This window comes from Numenius arquata, chromosome 11, assembly GCF_964106895.1.
Source record: "Numenius arquata chromosome 11, bNumArq3.hap1.1, whole genome shotgun sequence".
In the NCBI taxonomy this organism is placed as follows: domain Eukaryota; kingdom Metazoa; phylum Chordata; class Aves; order Charadriiformes; family Scolopacidae; genus Numenius; species Numenius arquata.
Window position 1 is genome coordinate 17,758,502 of NC_133586.1, and position 19,417 is coordinate 17,777,918.

The 19,417-nt window shown below is 38.0% G+C and overlaps 1 protein-coding gene across 7 annotated transcripts in view; it reads right to left on the bottom strand.

The window, feature by feature from the left end:
• Window positions 1-19,417, bottom strand: part of OTUD7A (OTU deubiquitinase 7A) — a 130,568-nt gene that overhangs the window by 80,699 nt on the left and 30,452 nt on the right. For 4 of the 7 annotated variants that reach the window (XM_074156619.1, XM_074156615.1, XM_074156613.1 and 1 more), the window contains exons 2-3: window positions 2,263-2,337; window positions 1,544-1,649 (exon numbers count right to left, since the gene is read on the bottom strand). The gene's annotated coding sequence lies outside the window, so the exon portion shown is untranslated. Of the gene's footprint in view, window positions 1-1,543; window positions 1,650-2,215; window positions 2,338-19,417 lie in introns of all 7 variants that reach the window. The other 3 variants (XM_074156614.1, XM_074156616.1, XM_074156618.1) reach the window with 1 other exon arrangement.

Sequence of the window (19,417 nt, forward strand, 5' to 3'; positions counted from 1 at the left end):
GGAAGTGGGAGTCTAGGAAAACCTGAAAAAGTGAAGGCAAAAAGAAGGGAAGCCATGAGGGAGATAGGATTATTGTCATGAGAAGTAGGGACAAATGCAATGCACCTACAGGAAGCTATGGGCTTCATTAGTCCCTATTCCTGTTGAAAGATTTGTTTACAGTGAATTTCAAACCCAAGGTTAAGCTTCAAAATTAGAAACAAATGGAATCCATTAAATGAAGACACCAAGGCAGATACATGTTCCATGCTGCAGCGCTATGGACTTTCACAAGTTCTGTTAGGGCTCCTTCACCACCACAGGGAACAATGACAGGAAACACACGTTTGCAGTAATGGAAAATTGATGTCTACCAGGTATTTTCTTATCCTGACAACCTTAAGCATTGAACTTTCAATTTATGATCAAAAAATTATTAGGATTCATAGTGGTGAAAAAAACAAGACCCAGCCTCCAACATGGAGGCAAGGTGGAAACTCACAATTGACAATGCATGTCAAATATAATAACAACAGATCACAAAAAAAAGTCAGTGCTTCCAAAGTCACAAATATGCACAGAAGTGTTCTATCTCTGTATGAGGATATTATAACACATTGTTCATTCTAGCAAAAGTAGACATTTAAAATTTGACCACTGCATGGCCTCGAGGGCCATGGTTCCCCAACGGCATGCACAGCCAAAGGTGCTAGAATAATAATATCCTGGCCACGACTCCCTGTAGGTCAAACTCAGTAAATGCAAGAACGCAAAATTTTTATTCAGTTCTCTTGTGCGTAAGCATTATAACACAGTCTTTAGTTATATCCTCAATCTGGTATTTTCATTAAAGATCCCTGCTTTTAAACATTTTGCAGAATCAACAGAGCTTACTTAATCAGCAGGTTTTTCTAATGTTCAGTTGCACACGGCCACGCAAGCGTGGCCCCACGAATTTCCCTTACTGTAACCTTTTGAACCTCTTGAAGGGAGATTCAGGATTTTTTTCTCTCCTTCCATGCTCATCTGTTCAGTACATATGTGTCTCACAAAACATTAATGTGCTTAGTTAAGAATATGCCTGTATGGTGTGCAATTACTATTTTAAAAATGGAGCCAAGGAAGACAGATTAGTTTAAAAAGCACTATTAATTTTGAGTCCCTGCACTTTATTACAAATTTAGAGGGTATTTAGCAATTCAAAATTAGAAATCTATTTCCCATGTACTTATTTTCAGCATAATGTTCAACACAGACCCTGTGGTGTCAAATCAAGAATACAAGCCACAGTTGCGCATACTTTTCTCGTGTACATGGTAGAAAGTAATTATTTTCAGCTCCATTTAGTTTGCTGCTTTAATTTATTGAAGGTCCCCTCGAGCAGTTCTGTGGACATCATGTGGCAGGGGAGGAAAAAGCAGTAGAGAAGAACTCAATCCAGCACTGCTGCCAACCAAGTAACATACTTCCAGGGAAGGAGCAACACTTGTGTGTAAAGTTTGGTTTAAGCAATGCATTTAACGAGAAATTCTGTAGCAGAAGCAGGGAAAAAAATCCAACTCACCATGGTAGGTTCTACTTGCAAAAATCTCCCTTCTCTCCTGCATGCCCTATCTCATTTTGGTGAAGTGAATGAGGCAGGCATCCACACCAGTAAACCTGCTTTCTCCCTAGAAAAAGGACAAAGAAATCAGCAAGTAAATGGCAATTTCCAGGAGCTGATAACCAGCTGAACACCACTTATTTAGCAAATGTATTGTTCAGTTCACTGGCTTTACCAAGGTTATTACTAGAAGGATCTTCCATTTAAGTCTCACAATGGGTTGCACCATGTTATTACAGAATGAACTGTTAATAAATATAAAAGCAAAGAACTAAGCCCAAAACAGAGCTTCTGCAGTGACAAATCAACTGCTGCAGCAGTTTAACATGGCAATGATATGGATGGTTTTAGGAACTTACTTAGCACCCAAGCTTTAGGAAACACAGATAAATATTCATTTAATGAGTAACACTGCATCATCCATCAAGCTTTGTGTTGCCACAGGCAATAGGCATGCTGTTAGCTTGTTAATAATTTTAGTTGGTTTCTTTGGTTGGCTACACTTAATTGTTGTCAACCAGAAAACAAATTAAATTCTTGTTTTCTTTGCAAGGCCCTTATGCTCAGCATTCCAAAACAACTAAGTGACAGATGCTAATTTGAGGGGTGGAGGGGATGTTTATAGCTACTTACAGCAATAAGGTAGGTAAGGACCCTGGTTGTGTTTGTAATATGTTTACCTATTTAGGAACACAGGAGGCAACAGTCCAGCTGATTTTACTTCTGATTTTTTGAAGCTCTGCAGTATCATGTACCTGTGAGAATGGAGAGAAGACCAGAACATGTTTTACTCCGAAAGTGACGCTGTAAAGTACATTTATCATTCCCACCACACACTCTGACCCTGGAATCTGAACCTGCAGCACTATTATGGAGAAAGAATTTCTTCATTTCTTCCAGCTTTGACCATTCCCAAGATTGCTACAAGCACTCAGAGTATCTCACTGTTGACACCACAATAGCTTTCCATCAAGAATTTCAGACAGAGCCCAATCCAATTCAGCTTAAACAAAAGAAACATTCATTACCAAATAGAGAAACAGAAAGGAAGCTTTCTGGAGGGAAACATTGTTTGATTGCTGGCACACATTAACCTAGACATAAGGATTCTAAAAGATAACTCAATAAACCCAAACGGTATGCCTTAAGACTGAGGTTGCTTTGCCACTGCAGAGGTACATATATCAGATGACAGCTTCTTAGGAATGCAGCCCCCCTACTGTTTGATTCAGAGAAACAAAAGCAATATACTTCACATCCAGTTAGGAGGGCTGGTTTTCGACCAGTCAGACTGTACAGTCCATATCAATGGCAGATCCGAGTAAATTATTCCAGTTGATCCAGTATATTTAGTCCCTTTCTACTCATGAAACATTCATCTGCAGATTGAGATTTACTGATTTTGTTCAAAAAATGTCATGATTAAAAAAAAACCACCACAAAACCAACCGAACACAATAACAACAAAGCATTGCAGATCGATCTAAAAGAATCCTCAATATTAATTAAATTAACAATAAAGCATAGACCTGAGTGGTTTAAGGAGCTATATGATAATGTTTTGCTTACTGACTGGATATGTTAGCATGCTGTAGTAGCTTTTTATCTGATTTAACGGTGAAGAGAGCAAAAATGATCAGCACGTGCTCTTCTTTTAAAGCCTGTTTAGTGATGCTCTGCCCAAATATCATTCTTTCTGACCCTGACTAAATTCTGCTTCTCTATTAGTCTAAGAGCCATTAATCAAGGTCTTAAAACATTGTATCTTTTGAAGTTTTTATGGCTATCGTTCTTACACTTGCTTTCTTCCAGTTCTTTGAATTTTTTGTTCCTCCTAGTAACATGTTACACTTCCCCATATAGAATTTGCTTTTTCTTACCAAATTCATATATATATATTTACTTGTATATTTATGTAAGCATATTCACATATTTGTTAAATCTATTTGTTTTATAAAAAGAGACTAAAACTCTTTTCTATTTTCCTTTTCTACTCTCAGCTATATTTTTCTTAGTATATGTTGTCACGTAAATTCATTTCAACACCTTCACCGGTCATTCTTAAAGCCTGAAGACACTGCCTGTTTTTCAGGTTCAGTTGAATTTTCACCTGGTTAACTCGTGTCAGTCACTTAGAACACTAAGTTCACTTTTCTGTGAAATTCCACTAAATCGGAAAACAGCTACAGTAAACCTGACCAGAAAGAAAAAAAATACCCTCCATATTCATACATAGAGTATTTGGGACAGGTGGTGGTCACAAAAATAACGAAGAAGAAAGTTTTTATGGAAAGAACATCAAACATTTCCAGTAAGTTCCTATAAAGGTAATTAATGCTTTCAAAATTCAATCTGTGTCTCGTTTACAGCATAACCAAAATGTGACAATCCCTCACTAATGATTCACAAAGGTTTTGGTGTAGTAATACCTTGGTATGATTGCACTGTGATAAGTACTGCATGTTCTCACATTTGATTATATGATACATATTATCGATATATTGATTATATTACTGTTTAAGCTCAGATTTACAATTCTATCTCTGAAAAAAAAAATACAGACATTTCCAGTCATGCAGATGACAGTTACATGTGTTTTTTCATTAGCACAAAAGGAACACACATAATGAAGATTTCCAACTTCAAAATACAAACAAGGACCTTTGCGGACAATTTTATTCTCACCAGCTCCACAGGGAAAAGCTGTAATGGGACAGCACAGGTGTCCTGGAGTGCCCATGTTTAAGGTTTATGGCAGACCTCAGGTTTTGCCATGATTAGGTACTAAAGAAGATTTTGCAAAAGTTACTCTATTTGAACACTTAGAGAAACAGTACCACCAAGATCTTGGAAAGTTTTCTGTATGTTCCCTTTAGCTCTCAGAAGCGTGTGTCGCTGAGGCAGCAGTCTTTTTGTCCAAAGCTCTAATTAAAGACAGCATAAGCCTCTTGGTTGTGTTTACGGCTGCTGACTTTTAGCATCTGTAGTAACAGCAAGAAGTTGCAGAAAAGAGTCATTGTTTGACTAGCCAAAATCTAAAGACACCTTTTTACACTGGAAAATTATATTTTTAATTAAAAGACCTTATATACAACACATACTTCTTTATCACATAAAGCAGAGGCACTTTTCCAGGCCCATGCTAGAAAGCCACCCAATCTAAACTCTCAAGTTTATAAATTATTTACATTCATCTTCTGAAATAAAACAGCTCAAATCTGAATTGAGTAAGCAATGGATGTTATTCCCAGTCTCCACATATCTGCTTTGTACTACTTTCCCAGCAAAACCAGTCTGTGCCAACTCAAAGACGAAGCTAAAGCCTAGCAGCTTTCAGAGGTGGATTCCTTTTCTGTCCCTGCAGCCCTGGTTTGGGCCACTTGGTGCCATTTGCTCCTTTTTGCATGCTCCAACACTTGTCCAAGTGGTCTGTGGGCCACTGGGACTCACTTGCCCAACGAAAACACCTGGGGAGCAGACAGGGATCTTCCACCGTGGCATCAGTTGGAAAACCAGTCCTCACCTTCTGTAGTACAAAGATTAGCTGGGCTGGAGCTTGGGTCCGAGGGCTTTGGCTGCACGTTGTACACAGCTTGTGTTTCAAAGGCATCTCCAAGTACATGTCTGCACATTTCTCAGCAACCACACAAACAAAAATCAGTGGAAATAGCACCAACCCTACCCATCCTAGAAAACTGGGGCAGCAGAAATGGATTGGAACATGTTCCTTTTCTTCAATAGCCAGGGAATAGCAAGAGTAAGAAAGACTAAATTATTTGACTGTCTAGCTATACGTCATTAATTTAATCTGACTCTTCTGTGCTGTCAGAAATGCAGTCAGCTACTCTCATCAAGTCTCTAGAAACAGGAATGAGAAATACAAAATCATAAAACTTGCTTTTATCTCCCCAGTGCTGTGAAGACCTACACTCTACCGTATTCTTTTTTTTTTTTAAAACGCCATCAAAAAAGTATCTCTTTTTTTTTTCCTAGCCATTGAAAGCTCAAAATTCTCAATTAAATGAATTCTAAGGGGTTTTTTGCAAGTTAAAAATCGTATGGATCTAAATTGAACTCCAGAAGTAGATCTTGAATACATAACTATCTGTACACTTGCATTAACAACATCTTAAGAAACAGGAACCAGAGGAACTCCAATACTGGGAAAATACTTTGGAAAAAAGGGTTACATTTTATACTTAAAGTGCCTAGACCAATAAACTCATATCACTTCTGTTTAACTTTATATGAAGAAAATGGGTTTGGTTTTAAAATACAAACTTGTCTGGTTTCACTTATTAGCTCAATAAAAGCTCATTCTGCAGCCTTGCTTTCATTAAAGGACTAAGTTTCAGGGAATAAAAATGATGTCACATTTCCACACATACAAAAACCCTGAGACATGTAATCCAAATCTTAGTTATTTTTCCCTATGTACACCAGTTATAGGACTTCCAAATTACTTTTTTTTCCCCTTCTACAGTCAGAAAACTGAAACAAAGAACACATAAAAAGGTCAAATAAAGATTATCTGTAAACTAAAATACAAATCTTGTAAAGAATATTTAGTATGGTGCATCCTGGCTTGTTAGTAGCCTGGGAATTAACTTTTTTCTTACAATTTCTCAAGAATTGTACTGTACCCTAAATCAAAACATTAAATTCCAATTTTAAGGGTTTTCTCTCTCTCACATGATCATCAGTACTAACAAAATATTAAAGTACAATTTCCTTTGTGTATAATACAAAGCCAGAAAGTGTACCAATATAGGTTTCAAAATAATCATAATTTGGCTTAACATATGAATATGTTACTTTTAAAATCATGTTTTCATTTATTTTGTCCTGAATTTAGAAGAGTTTAAACCCATACAAGTCTACTTGCATGATGAGTTTTACTGACATCATTAGACCATTCACACGAAAGCAAACACCTAGTCACCAACATGACAGTGCATTTCTGAGATGTTTTGGACCATACAGAAAGAAATTCTAACTTCAGTGAGGTCAGAAAAAGTTTGCCATGAACTTTACCTACAAATATCCTTTAAGTACCGTGACCTACGTTACCAAGCAAACAAACAAAAATCTCAGGGGAAGATCAATCAATATGTCTCATCTTTAAACAATGCTAACATTAACTGTGGATTCTAACCAACCTGTGGCTTCTCATTTTTTGTGGTTTGATACCTTTCATATTAAAATGTGTTTCAATTTAAAATATATATATAAAATGTATTCCTATATATGCGTGTGTGTGCACATACATATATATGTATAATCTTTCTTGTTAATTATCCATTTCCCATGAGCCTCTCAGACTTCGTACAAGAGGACAGATCTTGAACTAGTGCCTAATCACTAGTTATTTTCACTAATCAAAGTTTCTATCGCAACTTTTTTCTATCACACTCCATTACAGGCATAGACAAAGTTATACCTTTTACTAATCTAAAAGTATGTCCATTTATTCCTGATGGTGGTAGATAATGAATGAATGACTTTTATTTGAAATGTATCTTCTTAATTTCTGATGATTTCTAATTAACTTATCTGCAATAAATTTCTGAGAAAAAACTATTTCTAAATTTTACACACATGCAAAAAACCCACAACAGTAACTGAAAACAGTTACATTATGAACTTTCTCTGAAAGCTGTCAGCAAAGTAATTTACAAGCATACAGACATTTCAATGGGGGACTACATCAGGAAAACCTGTTGCTGGAGAGCTGTACAAACTTTAGCAAATAAATGGAGTGCATCGTAATTGTAAAGTGAGCTACCCTCTTCTAAGAGAATATAGAATACAAGTAATTGAAATTACTCTCTTGCACTCTACACCAACCACCCAATTTGCTGACTTCGCAGTAAAAACACAGCCATAGTTTTACCCTTCAACACTTTACAACACTTCATCAACTTCATAGGACAGCTTCAAATTTACAAATAATAAATGCAATTTTCACTTTTAAAAAAATCATACTTTATTAACTATAAAACACACCTCTAGATACAAAACTAGGGGAAATTGGAACCTGCCAAGTTCCAAAGCCCACTAAAGAAAAGTAGCACTATACCATATCTCCAAGTATCTGACCAGGTGTGGTAGGACCTTTCTGGTCACTAGTAGACAAGAAAATATAATGCAAAACTAGAGCACGCAGTCCATACTGATGCTTAAAGGCTCACAGCATAAAGCACGGTCTCCTATTGATTTTAACTTCATCTCATAAGACCTATTTTCCTTTAAATCCTACTTCGCCAAATACAGCCATTTTCCAGTTGCCACTCTCCTGATAACGCAAGAAAGAGACTGACTTGGCAGTTAGTGAGAGCCCCCTGTAAAAACTGGGAACCTGCTCCTGCTCTATCTAATCACAGGAGTGTTGTTTCTACTCAGTCAGCTGCTTAGAACCAAGGACTGAGAGAAGAGAGGCAGACGACGGCCTGCCTCATCAGCGTGGCATGGCTGAGCCGTGCTAATTGCAGCGGGCTGCCTTCAGAGCTGCTCATTTCGCCACCGTCTGCACATCTCACCGGCAGCTTCAAGGGTGAGCGGTCGGCGGGGACAGGACAGAGAGCATCAGAGACACCAAAACAGGCAAAAGTCTGTGCTTTGCCAAGTGGTTGCTTCTGCATCGTGAAATGCCAGCAAAGCAAATCTGACCTCTGCACAGAAGATAAAGGAAAAAGAAAAATGACTAGGGGAAATTCTCCATCTGATTTAATGAGGTGGAGGAGGGAGAATATATTTTGAACCACAGACAAGAACTCTTCTATCACTCAAAATATATATCTATAGTGCAGATGTCAATGAAGGTTTTCCAAAAAATAATTACTCAAAATCTCATTAGAGGAAGACAAAAAAGAATTAAACCATCTTTCTTGTTTTTCAGAGATGCTCTAAGTGGAAAACATGATGATTATATGATGAGCTGTCGCTCAGCTACAGCCCACTCAGTTCTATTACTGCTCACTACAGCTGTTTTAACATTCAGTCAGCTCAGTTACCGTGTATATTCATTACATGCAGAAATTCTCAAATGTCCCTATCACACAGGGCAATCCTTGCCCTCGGAGTCCAAACTGATTTGATCTCTTTTTGCTTTATTAGAATTTAGGACTGAATTGTGAAAGAGAGGAGGAACCCTGCTTACATGTCATTTGAATTCCTGCACCACACACACTTTTCTCTGGCCTTCCTCTTGCTCTCTAGAAGACTGAGGTTATATGGTACAGTGCATCATTTGCATATCAAAAGCAACAGCACTTTACACAAAAATGAAAAGCAGCCACTTTTCTGGTTTCAGTGACTAAGAGCTTAAGACATGAAAAGAATTTCCTTCCTCTGAAACTGTAACTCCAAATTCAGGTGTAACTCAGTTCATCAAGACTGGTTCAGATAAATATCTTAAAAAGGAAGAAGCTTCCCCACTGCTGCTGTTACCTGATATTTATTTGCCAAAGACAGAGCTGATTTTCTTTCCAGACCCTTTCCTTCTGGAGCAGTTAAAGACTTCCCTGTCTTACCTGAAAGAACATAATTAACAAAGACATACAAACAAATTCAAAGTTCATAAAAATCATTTCTTATTTATCCCATGTTATATACAACTTCTCTGAACAGCACTACCCCACTTACTAGGGTATGTCAATGTCTTTTTTCAGCTGGCCACCATGACCTCAGATGTGTCAGATTTTGTTATTAAAATTAACAGGATGACTCTCTGCTCTACCTTACACAAGCTAACAAAAGAACACATATACAGAACACTATTCCAGGTTACTGTAACTTCATGCTAAGGCAGCAACCTTGCCCTAAGCTTCTACATGGAGACGCCTTTTCTGAAGCAACGTCCAACGCTGGTGTTAAGAACATATACACAACCTATTAGTGCAGAATAGCACACCATAAACTCTAAGCTAACTTGTGACCTTCATCAAGCTCCAACAGACAACACCTAGATACTGTGTTATTGCACCCCGTTTTTCCTCAACGGGAGGCAGATGTGATTCCAGCATGAGCTCTATCACCTGTCAGAGTTCAACATGCCCCTAACGTATCACACCTAACCTTTATGCTCTCAAAGCATCTGATCATTAGCATAAAACCAGCATCTACCCCCCAGAAAGGTGCAGGCAAATAAATACAAAGACATTAATAGTTCTGTTTATGGGAAACACCCTTCCTTACACATTAATATGGGTCTGTAGCCTAGCGCCTGGCAAACCAACAGACAGGTGAGACTAAGAATACAAACTTTCGTATCCTCATGAGGCACAATAACTGGCCATCTACATGTTGCTCCCCTACCCTTTTCACTGATGGTCCCATACATCAGGTAGACAAGTGCATAAAGGCTTTAAAAGGGGCATAAGAGGGATGTAACCATGTACCCCCACTTCCCCATAACATGACTATGATTTGTGACATCAATTTTAATGACTTCCCTGCCTAGAAACGTACCTGGCCGCCCACACACCCTAGACAGAGGGATGAGGTGGGAACAGCAGAAGGAATGACTCAGACATACCAGCTGTTTACCACAGTGTCTCACTACTCCCAACACCAGCAGCAGTGGGTGGTGGTTGAGCTGTCTTTGACCCTACCAAAACCCCCCTTCAACTGCTTCCCACCATTAGAAACAATGTGTTTCCAAGTCCTACCATGAATGCACTACTGATTTCATGAGGAAGCTCTGTCTGCTTCAGAAGGTTTAACAGAAAAATAGCTAGCAGACAATTCTTATGCTCAAGAGAACCGTGCTATACTGAGTACACTGGATTACATGTTCGTTTGACTTGTACCAGCCAATCAAGCTAGTTTATAATTCATGAGTCACCTAAAACCCTTCTTAAATCCTCAGAGATATCTGATCTATTTCCCTATATGTCTTCAGTTAGAGTCAGATCATTTAAAGAAATTGCACTGGATCAGAAACAAGAACCATTCTTTAAAATCAGCCAGTCTCAAACCCATTTTTTCATCCATTTCTTACTTAATAAAGCACACAGTGCAATAGAACACTCATTTAACATAGTGAAAAAGTGTTTATGAGCACATTGCTATTTGCACAGGAATCCTGTTCTTAATTCATTTTCCTTTTAAAATAAATTTTATCAAATTCTCAAACACATTTCTATACCAATACTCTGTGCCTCACATGAAGCCAACATGCCACTACCGTGTTTGTGCCAATAGTACTATTGCCACCATTCTCTGTAACCCTCATGGGATTACAACTCATCTGGAACACTATATCCGGTGATAAAAGAGAGAATCTCCTAAAAACATTAGGTGGACTTAGCTGCTGAAGTCATACCTCTGATGGTGAACAAAGAGCTCCCTCTTTAATGATTGTCAAAGCCAGCACTGAATTTCTTATTAATTATTTGGAGAAAACTACTAATCTTCCTAGAAGGAAGATTAATAGTTTTACTTCTTAAAACTAATCTTCCTAGAAGGACTTGCTTTTGTGGGTTCTAGATTTGTGCTGATTCTTCCAAGACACTGAAAAGTCTACATCTTACAAACATGGGAAAATAAATAAATAAAAAAAAATAATCAGGTATTCGAGAACCTGGCTTCCCCATAGTCTGACTGGACTTGTTTGGTTGGAAACAAGTGTGAGAAAAGTAGCCATGGTTTGGGCCATGTGGTCCTACTCTCTGGCAGTGTATACCAAACACAAATGAAGAAACGTATCTTTCTATAGCTTCATAAACCGGTAAGAGATAAAAGGCACACAGAACATAATTAGGCATTGACACCTGGCAAAGACCAATGGGATCTAAGGCAGCTTAGCTAACCACTGACAGCATCACAGGAATAGCCAAACTCAAACCAAGGCTGACTGGATACATGTGCATTAGAAGTGAGCATTTTTCACAGCTCTATTTCTCATGGAGTACAAAGGAGAAACTTAAAATTCCCAGCTCAAACAGCATATACAAACCTTGTCAAAAAGATCACAAGTGAGCTGTAAAAACTATCTTTTATGTCCTGCACCATCTTCAGTCCAATCCTGCCTTTCTGTCCGCCTGCCTGATGTATTCAGAGGGTGTTGCTGGAATCACTTCCCCTCACACGTCCTATTTAACTGATGTAATTCAACAGAATAAAATAAACTACTGCCGCAACAGCAGGAAGGCACATCGTGAACTGTGGAATACCAAATATACCAATTCACTTTATTCAGTGGATACAAATTTTACCCAGAATACCTCACTGTAACCGGCTGACACTAAAACAGAACAAATAATTCAGTAGTCACACCTGCACCCGGAACGGTCTGTCTCTCTCAGGACTGAGGTCATCCAGAGAGGGGAGGCTGCAGCGCAGCTGCTCTGCTTGACACAAACACAGCTTCCACGGGCATCTGAATGCTTGCTTCTTCCCCACCACCACCCCCACCACTTTTTTTTTTTTTAATATCACTTTCTTACATACTTTGAAAACCTATAAAATTTCTATATCCCACTGCCTTTTGTGGGCAGCTGGGTTTTTTCCTACTTGGAGAATGAACTACAACCCACAATTCTTTATAATTGTAAATGACAGAACTGTCTTACGATTTTAGTATTATATTAACAGAAGGTTCTTAACTGTTACTATAGCGGAAGAAGCAAAATTTTAAACCATTTAACTCTACTTTTTCAACAGCAGGCAAGACAGAGTTTTAAAGCAGAAATGCCCAACAATTCAGATAAGTGTGACAAACTGATGTTTTATGGTTATAGCATTTTGGTGGGAAAATGACCCAGTGTGCACTCACTTCTTCACAATGCTAAGTTCCTCTCCATGACCAACCCCTCTCCTCCACATTTGTCATTATACTAAACAAATAGCTTACAATAATGCAGAATAGCCACTGCAATTTCTCATGTACTAAATGTATACTCTCTTCACAACATCCTTAACGGTTCACGTTTATTACAAGCATTACTCAGTGTACACCTCCTCAGTACTCTCCAAAACCACATTCTCAGCATTTCCCAAACTATGCTGGTAAAGTACGAAATTCAGCTTTAATGTACAGGATAACCAATCTTACATTGATAGCTACTATTTAACAGAGACAGTCTAAAAACCTTGCAACACAAACAAAGGTTCAGTGAACCCCAAGATAACTTTATACATATATATATATTCATGTATCATTAACTTACATCAAAACAGATTCAAGCTCCCATTTTGTGAGTAGCTCTGCAAGAATGCACCTTTTTTTAACCCATGTTCCTGAAACACATTGCAAAAGATACACAGCAGATATTTCAGTATTGCTCAGTCCAGGTGTCCTGAGTCAAAGCCCCTGACTGAAGCAAGCTGGGAATCCTGCTTCAATGAGCATTCTTAATGCAATACATTCAAATTCTCATATACACTGGAAGAATAAGCAGGAAGTTCAACAACAAGAAAAAAGGAAATATATTTGCACATTTCAATGCATTAAAATAATCCAGGACTTCCATTCTTCTCTATTCAAGTTCCTGTGTATATGTAAAAGAGGATGAAGAAGTAAAATTTTCCATTTCAACTATGGGTTGTGCTAGAAGCAGCATCAACAGATAGAAACGTGTGTCTGCCAGTCCAGTTGAATGTCATCTAGTTAACTGTTACTAAAGGTACTTAGTAACTACTTGATAACAAAGAATCCCTTCTGAAGCTAAAAAAATACACAATGTGGTTGTTTTGCACTTTTACTAAGTGTGTTTGCATTACATCAGCTTTTGCATCAAAGCTGGTAGTGCAGAGAGGAAAGCAAAGCCAATTTTATGAACTGATGTAATCAAGCCCAGCATCTCTGTGGGGTTTTTTTGTTCCTATGGTCATAATGACATCAGACTACTCTGCCTCTTTAGCAGCGGAGGGCAACAACAGCTTTTCACCTCTGTGCACACACTTTTCGATTCTTTTCCTCCTGCCTGTACATCCTGACACATTAGGAGTCAGCCCGTGTTTCAGTGGGACATGAAACAACACACCTCAAATCTCTGCCTCTCTCTCCCCCCTCCTTTTCTCTCAAGTGTTTCCAGCTATCACAGGCAAAGTCAAAACTTTAAAAAGTGGAAAGAGGGAAGGCGAAATCTCAGGAATTTAACAAAGCACATCTTAACACTGTAAAGCAGGTCACAGATTTACACACTGGAACACACACTGTTCAAATAATAATTTTAAGTGTAGCAGATATTTATCCATGCACAGAGCTGAGCTGGAAGATTATGAAGCTGTTTGTCTGCCTGATGGCACAGGGAGCTGCTGAACTGGCACTCTAGCCCCATCGACACCCACACGGTAGTTACATTAATAGGCTCAGTGCTCTTTGCCTTCTAGTTTGCATGGGTCCATACGTGTGTTTCGAAAAGGCTCTGACTAACTTAGTTTAAAAACTTCGCTTTTCTGTATCGGTTTCTACATCTGTAAAGTGGGAATAATTATACTAATTTTAAAAAGAACTTAACACATCAACTGAAGAGAAGCTGATTCATTTTCTGTTCAAATAATCCAGCCCTGGAATTCCCCATCTACTTAATCCTCTCATCTCAAACACAATTTCTAGGCCTGATACATCTACACTCTGCTCTGAAATTCACTATAGCTATCATAGAATCCAAAACACACAAATGTACTGCAATACCTCTAAAAAGTGCATTTTGCAGTTCTCATTTGTACTTCAGAGCATTTGTAAGCAACTTTCATATTCTACCACTAGGGGAAAAACATTTTCTCCACAAAGCGAGTTCTTACACAGCTTTATCATCTAGAAACAAACTTCAACAGAATATATTAAAGAAAACATTTTTACACATGGAAAATACTATAAAACTTACTGACAAATTTAGTCTGTTACTGAAACCTATCAGTATACACACTTCTCCTACTAAGAGATATCTTGAATCTGCCCTGCTGTATAGCACACAAACAGATCTGCACAGATACAGTCGGTATCAAAACTCCTCTTCAACAAAAATCCACCATCAAACCAACCAACCAATGTATTAATCAAACAATCCTCCCATCCCCACCTCATCCTCCATGTCTTAAACTATTGGGAGAAATTAATAAAGAGAAAATAGCAGTATGTTAAGATACTCCATTTTCTAGAGTTTGTCTTCCTCACTGCATTAGATCTTTTGCAAGGTTTAAGGAAGGCAACATCATGAAGCACCTGAATTACAATAAAAGTAACTTTGCCATAGACTGAAAAATTTATGTCATGCTAGATAGTTATGTACATAAGATTATCACATATTTCTTCTATTATCCAGCTCATATATTCTTCAGATGAAGTCAGATAAATATTTTCCATAGATACAATTTTTTATAAAATGTAGACAGTAAGGAAAATATTATTCTCTATAGCTGAATCACCTACTTCAGTCCCTAAAACTGATGATTTTTATTTGCCAGTTGTCCTTCCATTAATAAAAAAAGAGCACAATCCCCCTACATCTGCTATTACTGTTGAGCAGCTTACCAAATTACATGCAAAGAAATGAACAAACATTTTAATAACTAGAAGTCAAATGCATTAGAAAAGAGTTATTATAAAAAACAGAAGTATGTATTTTTATGGACAGAAGGACAATGTTATATACATGTTGAAATATATATAGGCATATGATTATATTATCTACATATAATATATAGGTACCTTATATCTATATTGCATCTATGTCATCTATATGTCTGTATATTATTGATAAATAGATTTAAATATACATACTTTTATGTATAGATAATACAGATATCTTAACTAACATCACTTCTTTTTATTCATTTGGGATAAGCTGTCAATTCAAAATAGAGAACTTGATATACATCAGTCATTAACCCTACTGTAAGCCATGCAGTTAGAGCCTAAAGGGTTTATTTAATATTCTTCTTACTAGCAGATGACAGGCATCTGACAACGCAGAAACGCAACATTTCACTTAACTTATCCATAGGCTTATTCCACTGAGCCCCAGATGTTTTAGCAAAAGAGAGAGAAAAGAAGTTCCACAATTTTAGGGGGGGATGAGAAGCCTGTTTATAATAAATAGTCCTTGCTTTATTAATTTTTACCTAAAATTAAGATGCATTCATTAAAAAAAAAAGAAAATAATAAAAAATTATCTTAAGTAGTAAACCATTCTTGGTTCAGTATCATGCTTGTGGTTGGGGGTTTTTTGGTTTTTTTGGGGTTTTTTTTTGTTTGTTTGTTTTTTATAATGTGCATATTAAGGTACCATGTGTTGCAGAAACCAGTGAGAAATTTTCTAGAGGACATTCCATATTAACCATCGAGTCTTTTTCCCCACTGAACTTATCAATTCTTCTCTTCTTTCCCTAGCAGAAAGAAGTCAAATTACAACAGAAGGCATGTATCTCTCTCTAGTTTTATGTTACATGCATTAAGCAGTATATCATAAAATGCAACCAGAAAAAAATTTAATAATCCATAAAATAAATTATAAGGTAATTCTGTTCCATTTAATTTCAAAAGCCTTCCAGCATCATTGATATCATGCCTTTACTTAATCTACAAGACCTTGAGAATTTTTTTTTTTTTTTAAATTTTTTTTACAAAAAGACAAAGCATACTGTGACAGAGGTGGAGATGGCAAAAGGCAAGGGTTTCTAACAAAGTCACACCTTCCCCAACTCTTCACAGAGGTTCAGAGGAATCCGTCACATGTCCCATTGGCAGTCTGGAGAAAGATGCCACTCTGCCAGGTGTCTTGAACTTGATCCCACTGAGGTTTGGTCCTTTGCCAGCTGCACCCAAATGTGTGTGTAATTATCATCAGGTGAACTAGACATTTACAGAAAGGCTTCTGAAGCACCTGAGGTTGTACCAATGAAGTCTTTCAAATAATCAAATACAAGATTTCAAAATACAGTCACCTGGTATAGTGATAGACAAAGCACTGAGCTATGAACTGATGTACAAAGGCCAAATTAAAGAACAAAAGACCTCTGAAAACTGATAAAAGTACAAAGCAATTCAAAAACATTGAGAAGATATAATTAACACGCAATTTAAGTAAGCTCCACTTTTCAACATAAGAACTTGGCCGACAGCAGAAATCTCTCAGAAACTAAATTGAATATGATGGCATGCCTTAGCTTTAAAGATAAGTATTTAAGCTTTTATTGCACTTCAGTTTGCTAAGGACTTAATTGTGTTTATCCTTTCTGTCTGAAATGCATAGTGTACGCAAGACAGTTGGAGACTGATGAGTTATGGGTCCCTTAGAAAGAACGGAATGTGTGATATAAAACCACTATTGCCTGATAACATAGATATTATTATAATCTAGAGCAAAATAAAATATCTTTACCCTGACTATAAGTGACTGAATTCTGCTCAAGGACAAAATATTCCCCAAGTTTACCTAGCAAAGCTTCATCAACTCTACCTTTTTTTATTGTAAGAAAGCTACTCTTGTACATTAGTTAGAAGATTAACCTTTTACATTGTCCATTGACTAACGAAGAATCACATATACAGCAACTTACACATCATTCGTAAACTTCAGCAAAATGTTATCAACCTTCCAGAAAAGACAAAGCTGTTCCATAATGATACTGATATAGCACCTTTACACATGAATAAAATCAAAACACATCCAGAGCACACACAGCCTAACATTCAACAGAGAGATTGCCATCCTGCCAGAGTGAAAAGCTGGTCAAGAATAGAACAGAGTCTCTGCCTAAAATGCTCAGATGAGCAACTGTGTTACTGAAGAGAAGGACACTGGGCAGCACAGGAAAACACAGACCCAATTTTAGCAGTCAGAAAATACAATGGGGCTTGCTACTGGAAGTGAATTAAGCTACAGGCTGGAGTCAGAACAGTCCAATTGACCATAAAGAGAGTTTCAAGCATTACAGAGTTTCAAGCATTACAGAGTTACAGTACTATCATACTAAGTAGCACAAAAGAGCCTGCAGTGCTGTTTTAAAAATACTTCCTATATAACAAAACAGGAGTGTCCTGCAAAATGAGCCCTGATGTTCAACTAAGTACATCTGGAATGTAAGTTGATTGCAGTATTTCCAGCTGATACAGTGTATTTTACTGCTTTGGTTTGTGTAAGAAGAGGATGAGATGTCTAAAACAGAAGTTTTTGTCTTTCACTCACTTTTTTCAGATGTTCATCTACCAAAGGAGTCAAACAGGTAACACGCCAAGGCAACAACATAGCAAAAAAGGGCTGCCACATCCAACTCTACTTCACACGTGGGGCACCCTGGGGATTGAATTACAGTTCAAACTTTGAACAGAAAAGCTTTTAATATACTACATAAAACAATAAACCAATTAACACCTGAGCAGACTTCAGGACACACTGTGGATCACCACTGGGATAGCATTTACAAAAGTCTTAAGTAGCTTCAGCAAAGCCCTAGCAGAGACATACTTCATGTAGGACAGTCAGATTTTCGTCATGACTGGTGCTGCTCAGCACAGACCAAGTATTTTAGAACAAAAACACAAGAACAGGAATCCCAACTTGCACATACAATTCGCACTGTGCTTTTCAAGAATCTGTACAGGTTTCTAGATTAATATGTATTTTTTCCATCTCTGAAAGGCAATCTCTGCACTTACTCACTTAGTAGGGTGAAGTGTTTTCGGAGGTGGACAAAGGGGAGGGCTCATAATCAAATGATTTCACAGAATCAGCATCACAAACCAGTCAAGGCTGGTAGGGAGCTCTGGAGGTCACCCTGTCCAAGCCCCTGCTCAAGCAGGGCCACCTAGAGCCAGTTACCCAGGACCACATCCAGCTTTTGAGTATCTCCAAGGACAGAGACACCACAACCTCTCTGGGCAACCCATGCCAGTGCTTGGCCACCCTCACAGTGAGAAAGTGTTTCCTGACGTTCAGAGGGCATCTCCTGCCTTTCAGTTAGTGCCCATTGCTCATCAGTTCCTAGTCACTATTATTTTTACAGAACACTGTCGCACCTAAACCTTTAAAAATCCCAACTAGACAAATGTACAAAACTCTGTGTTTACAAAACAATTAGAAAAAGGAAAGAATCATTATAAAACTTCAAGGAAGCAAATGAGGACAACAATGTTCAACCTCAGCTAAATGAGAATTCAAAGCCTGAAAAGCCACAACTGAAACGGAACCTCACAGACTAAAAGAAAGGAATGTCTCGCTGAAAAGAGACATCAGTCCAGGGCTGGATGTAGGGATGGCCACCAATAATCACGTGGCTCTACAAGGAGACCCAGCTTCATTGCTGCCTTGCACACCTACACAGCTACCTGATCATCTCCTTAACGTTTGCTGTCCTACTCCAGCTGGCACCAAGCAGAGGACTGACTTGGTCCACATGCTGCCTACTGCAATACAGTCCCTTCCCAACCCCATTATTTCTAGTTAGGTTGTCTAGAAGCTGCCGCATTGGAAATTGAATATGGGAAGAAACCTTTAATTATGTCTTACGTTGCCATTTTGGATTTTTTCCCCAATAGAAAATCAAATTCAGTATTTAGGTCAGATGGGATGCGAAGTTCTCCGTCTCAAGCGAGCTGGATTTATCAGCCATGTGCAACTCTCTCTATTGCACACACACGGTACATCTGATCTGAACATGCTGTCAAAACATCTAGGGTTTCTGTGCCTCTGTTGCTCCAGAGGAACTATGACTCCAACTGAATGTCCCACAGCCTGATGGAAGCCACTACAGGAATTCCCAGGCAATCGTCCAAAGGCCTCAAAGCAGCCAGACAAGAAGAAACCTCACCCAACCTCCCGACACATAAACCCACAGTATCCCAGAGGACAAATCACTGAAATGGGACAGAAAGCCCTTTTTAGGTAG